Source organism: Brassica oleracea, chromosome C8, assembly GCF_000695525.1.
Source record: "Brassica oleracea var. oleracea cultivar TO1000 chromosome C8, BOL, whole genome shotgun sequence".
Classification (NCBI taxonomy): Eukaryota; Viridiplantae; Streptophyta; class Magnoliopsida; order Brassicales; family Brassicaceae; genus Brassica; species Brassica oleracea.
In genome coordinates, this window is record NC_027755.1 from 10361211 (window position 1) to 10368999 (window position 7789).

General features: G+C 36.4%; 2 long non-coding RNA genes across 3 annotated transcripts in view; one reads left to right on the top strand and one right to left on the bottom strand.

The window, feature by feature from the left end:
* Positions 1 to 3541, top strand: part of LOC106310302 — an 8721-nt gene extending 5180 nt beyond the window's left edge. The window contains exons 2-4 of one of the 2 annotated variants that reach the window (XR_001263750.1): positions 654 to 794; positions 1036 to 1434; positions 3311 to 3541. This is a non-coding gene — a long non-coding RNA (uncharacterized LOC106310302). Of the gene's footprint in view, positions 1 to 653; positions 795 to 1035; positions 1569 to 3310 lie in introns of those variants that run through there. The other variant, XR_001263751.1, reaches the window with a different exon arrangement.
* Positions 3542 to 4472: 931 nt separating this feature from the next.
* Positions 4473 to 5859, bottom strand: LOC106308259. The gene is made up of 2 exons (XR_001263532.1): positions 5279 to 5859; positions 4473 to 4927 (listed from the first exon to the last, which is right to left on the bottom strand). It is a non-coding gene; the product is annotated as an uncharacterized LOC106308259 (long non-coding RNA).
* Between the last annotated feature and the right edge of the window lie 1930 nt (positions 5860 to 7789).

Below are 7789 nucleotides of genomic sequence, written 5' to 3' on the forward strand. Positions count from 1 at the left end.
AAAAAATTAATATTTTTTACATTCCGAGGAAATTCATTACATTTTTTACTCGATCGATCGATGCGTTTTTGGACATAAGTCCATCGATCGATCTGTTTATAAAAAAACGTTCGGAATATACCGAGGGAACGGTTCCTCGGTATATTCCGACTGACATGTTCCTCGGAATATTCCGAGGGACATATTCCTCGGAATATACCGAGAGACATGTTCTCGGAATATACCGAGGGACATGAATATTCCGAGGAACATGTCTCTCGGTATATTCCGATCGATCGATGTATATATGTCCAAAAACGCAACGATCGATGAATTCCGAGGAAATATCCCGACGAAGTTCTCCCTCGGTATATTCCGAGGAGATTTCCGACAAACTAGTGATCCTCGGAATTTCCTCGGAAATTTGGTTCCTCGGAATTCCGTCGGAAATTTCCGAGGGATTTCCAAGGAAAGAAGAAATTCCGAGGAATTATTTCCGAGGACTTGTTTCGTCGGTATGTCGTCGGAATAACGATATTCTGACGAAATTCCGACGATTTTTTCCCTCAGAATCCTTGATGTTTTCTTGTAGTGTATAAAGCTTCTGATTTTGAGGATATTTAGGTTTTGTTTTATTTCTTAGATATTGATTGTTGTCGATTTACATCATGTAGAACGGGAGCACGGGTCAAGCTAAGAAGCTTACTATAGAAGATCTGTTTATGAGAACTCATGCCCTAACACAACGGCTTTGGAGGAGAAGACGAACAGAGAACATCGAAGAGGATTTGAGATAGTCGAAGTCTACATGGAAAGTATTTTTCTTAATTATTCAATTACTTATAGAATTTGGTAGCTGTATAGTCATGTGGTGATTATGTTTCTTGTCAAATTTCATTTTGAGTGTTTGCTAATTCAGCTATTGGAGCGCCTTGATGAATTAATCTGTCATTGCTAGAAGATTGTTCATCCGCGGGCACGCGGATAATTTACTGATTTTAGTTATTTATTTCTTCAGTTTCTTTGTGTGTATATTAATTGGAATTGGTATATCAGCTTCTCCAGAAAGTGCTGCAAACATAGAAGCAGTTTATTGGAGCTGTAGTGGAGTTGATAGATCGAGAATAATTATCAGAGGAGTTTGATGAGGTTGCTTTTACAGAGCATCGTGTCTTTGGCAAGCCAGTGGAGGAGGAAGACAATTATTTTTATGGGAAGAGCACTGTTGAAAAGAAGTAAGTACGGCTGGTTTTTAATATGTGTATTTACTTATTTATCAGAGTTTCAGAGATTACTCCATGAAAATGGACAACAAATTTGTACTTTTCTAGTATGTTGAGCGGTTGTTGTTTTTTTGTTTATAATGAGAACATGTGGGCGAACCAACAACCACAAGCTGAGCAGAAAGAAGTTACTCTCCCACTCTGAGCAAGAGAAAGTAAACAACAACTCAGGGTTGGTAACTATTATTACTTAATTGATATGAAAGCAATGTAGTATCATGTAGATATAGGAATAAGATTGAACCATTGCTTTACATAGTTACATAGTACTATATGGCTATATATATATTGTCCACATTATCTAATAAAAAAATGGAGTTTACCCATCAGACATAAATTATATAGTAACAACAAAGAAAAATAATTGTATATGTACAAAAAAATCGATCAAATATAAAAAATAATTTGTCAATACTATCTATTTAAAATATTAATCAAATGAACTCACCAAGCAAGTCTTATCCTAGTGAAAATAGTAAAAAAGGGAGGCGATTAGCAAGATAGGTCTCCAGCGAGTATCAATCCTCTGTCAGGAACTGTCATAGGATAAAGCTCTTTTGAATCATCGTTGACCCCATCACCAATTGGCACTGACGTTGGGCTTCCAATGCAAGATCCGCTTATCCAGTCACTGTTACATAAGTTTTCAGCAAGCAGTGACCCTCAGCTTCTGGATCACTGATTCTTGCTGGCTGATCAAAGTCTGAACCTTAGCCCTAAGAAAGAGGATTTTTCCCTATAACCTCCCTCGTTCGGATCCCTGGCTAACACTTCGTAATTCATAGTGGTAGGATCTCATCACCTCTCAACGATTGTATCTTCTGGATTAGCAATTGGAAAGGCATGAGCATTCGAAACAAGTACTACACAAGGATTGGGACGTCTTCTCGATACATTCATCAAAAACAGCCGCTGCAGGAATCTCCAGCATATTCTCTATAAATAAAAAAATAAAAAGGAAAAAGTAAGCGACACCCACAAAGTAATAATAACCACAAAGAGAAGGAAACTTACCCCAGTTACGACTGTGAAACAAAGCTTCCCAACTCACCAAGAATGAAACCAATCTAATATCCTAGGAATGGTCAATGCCTCATACTCCAATGTTTTCGTATCAAATGATACTAACCGGGAGAGAGCTAACACGAGGATGCATATTAATTAAGAATTACATAAATAATCCATACGTCAAAGTTAAGAATCTTTACTACACGATGCCAAAACAGGGGAAAGCCGGAGGTCCCTCTGACCTTCATAAACATATAGCTCACTAGGGTCGGGTAAGCAAATGAACGAAATAATACAAATGTATTTAAAACTTAAATGAAATTTTTAGTTTATTTTTAATTATAACTTTTACTACAAATTTTACTATTCTTTTTTATAGAAATTATATATTTGTTACTATATTAAAACCATTCATAAAAGAAAAAAAATATTTTACTTTGTTTACAATATTTTCTTTTCTTGAATTTAATAGTTGTTAATACATTTCTTCTTAGATTTTACAATTTAAACAATTCGAAAAAGAAAAACCAATTTGTTATCTTTAAAAAAAAAAGCAAGTAGCACAAAAATATGATATTAATTGTTACTGCTTAATATTTATAAATAACATGTTAGGTTTTATGTTAGGTTTCTGTTTTAACTTTTAAGTGCCAATTTGGATCGCTGTATAAGTTTAACTTCTTATTTATTTGTTTGCAATTGTTGGATGTTGAAGAAAGTTTACCAACAGACTTTATTATAAGGTTTGCAATATATTTGTGGAGTTCTGTTTGTGATACTTTGGCGCTATTTGAGTTTGTTGGAACATTAGTTCCAATGACCCCGCGTTTAAGTTTTAAGTGTGGGCAATAACATGAACTGTGAAGTTTGGTGGTTACATTCTATAAAATGATGTTTAATGCTCCATGTATTTAGAATCTAGGCGGGTTAGTCCTCCATTTTAACAGCCTCATTGTTGTAGTTCCTCATTTGTGTGAGAAATGAGGAGATCATAAGCTTTGACATAAGCCTACATGTGGAACTTCTTTTTGTTATTTCAGATGGAATCTATGTTACATGCAACCATTGTCATCATTGGGAGATCGGAGCATGTCACATATTCCATAATCAAACTTGTAGTTGGCAGTCTACGTACCATAATTTCTCCACATAAATCAGTGCAGTGTAGGACTTTCGGCATTTCTGACTGCGGCCGTGCGCTGCAACGTGCGGGGTCAACACACTGTGTTATTGATACGGTTTATGAGGTGTTGAGAAAAAATTTTACGAGGTGTTGAGAAAATTTTCTTTTTTATGAATTGAATGTTAAATTTATTCAACCAAAAAAAAACTCTTTTGTTTATTTTACAAATGCATCATATGAAAGAATAAAAAAGTTTACATTATTTATGGTCTATACTTTCTATGATCTTGAAACTGGTGTTGAGAAAATTGAGAGACGTGGTAAGCTCACGGTTTCCCAGACCTGTTCTTTCTTTGTTGGTCAGTGGCATTTGTTGCTTAAAACCTTAAAGAACAATTTTACAACGATTGCAAGCGGTACTTTGTTATGGCTAGGTTGTTCAAAATTTTTTTTTTTCTTTGTTCTATTCTAACGCCCCAACAGAAGCTTGTACTATTGTATGTTTGATATGGGACGTGTAGATTGTGTAATGGCTTCATTATAACACATGTATTTTGAGTTTTTGTTAACCATGGTCATGGTTCCATGTCCGGGTTCGACACGTCATTTGGTTCAATAAGTAGTATCTCGTGCCTTCCATAGTGGACTGAAATTATTTTTTAAGGAATTTAACGGTTCCTTTTAATATAGTTAATGTGTTTTAAGCGTTGACAACATAATTGTTGGGTGATTCTTAATTTTTTAAAAGTAAGAATATATTACTGGGTTTATATTGGTTTAATAGTAACAGTTTAAGGTTGATGATTCAAACAAATAACCTTCAAGCTCTGCTTTTGATTCCATTGTCTTAGTTGTTGTAGGTGAGTCTTGTGGTGTTGATAAAAAAAAGAAGGTGCTGTGAGGTCAGAGTTCAAGCAAACAACTATCCTGACTAACATGGGTTGCAGGGAGGTTAGTTTGCAGTTCTTGAGGGTGGCTTTTATATTGGGATGGTATGTTGCACTGCAGTTTTGTAGTGGTGTTTTGCTAAATTTGTGATTGTTTTCGTTTTGGCAGTTATTTGGTAAGTGACATTGTCATTTATAAGACCCGGTGGGTTTCGTGTGTTGGTCTCAAACATTATCCTTACATTCAAACCCGTAGAGAATAGGCAAATCTTCTCCTGCGAACAGCACACAGCGCAAGACAAACAACAACTAAGCAAGATGCTTGAGTTTATCATGTTAACCCCTCAATAAGATGCAAACTAAATTATTTTATTTTCCAAAAAAAAAACCCTAGACCTATCCAGTGAAATCACGGTATGGAACTCCATCAAGTTTAGCCAGCTTATTGCGATAACTCATCTGTTGTCTTGCATGCTACACACTGAACTCTTTCATATCCTCACTTCCTCAGCGTCAAAAGTTCACTCAAAACACAAAAACCTGTATCGATTGAAAAATCTGAGGAACCGTAGAACATCTAAAGCAGTAAGAGCTAGCATCCTCATCTCAACTCCATCTCCTCACATAGCCACGTAATCCTCCTCTATCTAAACACAGATAAACGGCAGACAATTTTCTTTTGGCATCAAAAAGACATAAATAAACAGCATAAAATTATTTTTTTGGCATCAGAAACACATATGAATACAAACACTAAATTTCTCTCAAACGGAGCCAGAAAACAATTTTGCGCGTGTGGTTAAACCCAAACAATCCAAGACATAAACTTTTTATGTTAAAATAGCCAAACCAAGAAGACTTGCAGACAATCAAGCAATATTCAGAAGGTCAAGAATACAATTTCATTTCGTAGACGAACTAAAACTCCACAATCTGTAATCCAATATCAACGTTCAATTTCAAAGCTGATTAAAATCATAAGAAGAAGAGAGAGTGACCATGATGAGCGAGAGATATCGAGAGGAGGAATGAGAGGTACGAGATCAGAGATCTCCGCGACTCCTCGTCCTTAGGGCTGATTCGAACCGATGAGGACTCCGTTCATCGCAGCTTCTTGTGTCGCAGCTCGAGAAGCCATTAAAGAAGAGGATTGATGAGTTAGCCATTCACAGAATAAATTAACTTTGGTGTTATCACGGATTGAGAGGATAATGTTCAACGAAAGATGGCTTACCTTTTATAGGTGCAGAGAGACCGACTTGCAGCGGGATAAGATGAATCAATCTCAGATCGTGCTCGACGTGGGTTGATGGTATTCAGATGTTTGTTAAAGCGATGAATTAATAACCATTAACGTTTCGAAGGATTAGAAAGGAAGGCGTAAAGACGCAATCGAAGCTTCTTACAGAGATTCTTCAAGACTAACTCACGCATCCTATAGAAACTCCATTGTTGGTGAAGATGCTCAGGGATCGAAGAATAAGATGAACCCTAGATTACGTTGTCCACTTTGGTGAAGACGAATCAACGCTTTTAGAACTCAGTTTGTGCGTCGATCTCAAATATCGGAGATGAAGAGGGGCTCAACCCTCATATCAAAACGGTGTGTTTCCGTACGGGCTGGTAAAGTGTGAAAAAGTTAGGGCCCAAAATAATACGAAGCCCACATGAATGAATAATAATTTAAATGAAACGCATCGTTTACTTTAAGTGGACACGATGAGAGGCATCGACTTATCTAGCTGGCATCCTATGTGGCGTAAAGAGGAGGGATAAAACCCTCTTTTATAAATATAGAAGATAGAAGATAGAAGATAGAAGATAGATATTCCAACGATTCTCAAAAGGTATGATATCTCAGGTAGCCTTTAACGGTTCTTTAGCAAAGGGTTGGGCATCACGAGAACAAATATGATAGAACTCTCTCCTATTAGCCAGTGGAGTAAAGGAATATCATTAAAAATCTCATGCATGCTAAAGGGTATGCACTCTCTCAGTACTTGGGTGAAAATTAGAGTTTGCCAAGTCAGAGGATCGAGTTGTGAAGGAGAAATACCAAATAACAAACTTCCGCTATTAGAGAATGTGTTCCTCTTCTAAAACCCGCCACCAGGAAGACCTCATAGATGGAAATTTCATCCATTCCTCCATTAGAAGCCCGTTCAAATCTATCTGGGCTCCGAAGTTCCATCTATGGAAATAAGGAGAATTTCTTTTGGATTTTAAGAATTTTGTCCTCTATAATCGTAGGAAAAGGACCGGTCCTCTCAAAACCATAGGGATGGTAATACCTTAAGGGAGCCACTGGAGAGATTTTCTGATTAGCTTTGGGAAGACCACTCCATGTAGGACTAGGGAAGGAAAGTGGCTCTAAAAAAGCTGTTTGGGCCTCATGCGCCTACGAAAGAAGAAGGGAAAGAAGAAAAATTAAGATACTCTTCCATCCTTTCGAATCTTTAGAAAACAGAAGTTGGCAAGTAGGTATAATGAGGATTACTCCATGGACATATGTATATCAAATTCTAACATGCCTAAGCCTAGTTTTTTTTTCCGAAAATGCGCCGTTTGCAGAAAAAAAAAGAAAAGGTAGAAATTTTTGAATATCAGGAAGTATGCAAGCTTCCTCCTACAAGAAAATAGGATTTCAAAGACCATAACGACTACATCCCGTTAAGAGGGAAATAAAATCCCCCAAAGAGATTCAAATAATCGACCATAACACATTTCACTTATAAAAGAAGTTCCTCATCCTATCAAATCTATTCTCCAGCTTCAAAACTTAAATTTTCTGCTTCCTGCAAGATGAATAAACTTTCCTTGATAGACACTGGCAGATCTACGCGATCATTATCATCCAGAAAAAAATCTATGCTCATTATGGCGTCATAAAACTTATTTCCTGGTCCAGGCCAGGATTCATCGACTAGAAGCAGAAAAACAAGGTACAAACTAAAGTATATTGACAACTAGGTGCATAGTCCCCGCGCAAGCGCGGGGTCGGCTACATTATAGGTGTATTATATAGTTTTGTTTACGGGATTTTATTGTTTTTTTGTCTATAATGTGATTGATGGGACTTTGGATATTACATAGGTTGATGAGTTTGATATAAGAATGAACGACGAAGTCATATGTTGATATTTTTATATCTTATATGTTCAAAGTTGAGGGTGATTTCCATCTGCTGTTCCGCTTGGAATGGAGAGTTCTGAAATGCCGCATTAAAAAAATATTGGCAAATAACTAATAATTGTCAACAACTATCACTATACTAAATAGAAAATAAATCAAGGTTTTTTGTTCTGCACAAACTAAAATCTTACAACAGGGTTGTCACGGTCTTTTTTCAGGAGCAAGATCTTTTTCTTCCCAGAAACCATAGTCAATGCAATTCTTGGGAGAGAGCTATCCATGACAGAGGCTAAAGTTGCGTAGATGAAAAAATAGATCAGAAACACAATAGATTTTTTCAGATTAGGAAAATATGGGATAATTTGTTGACTAATTAT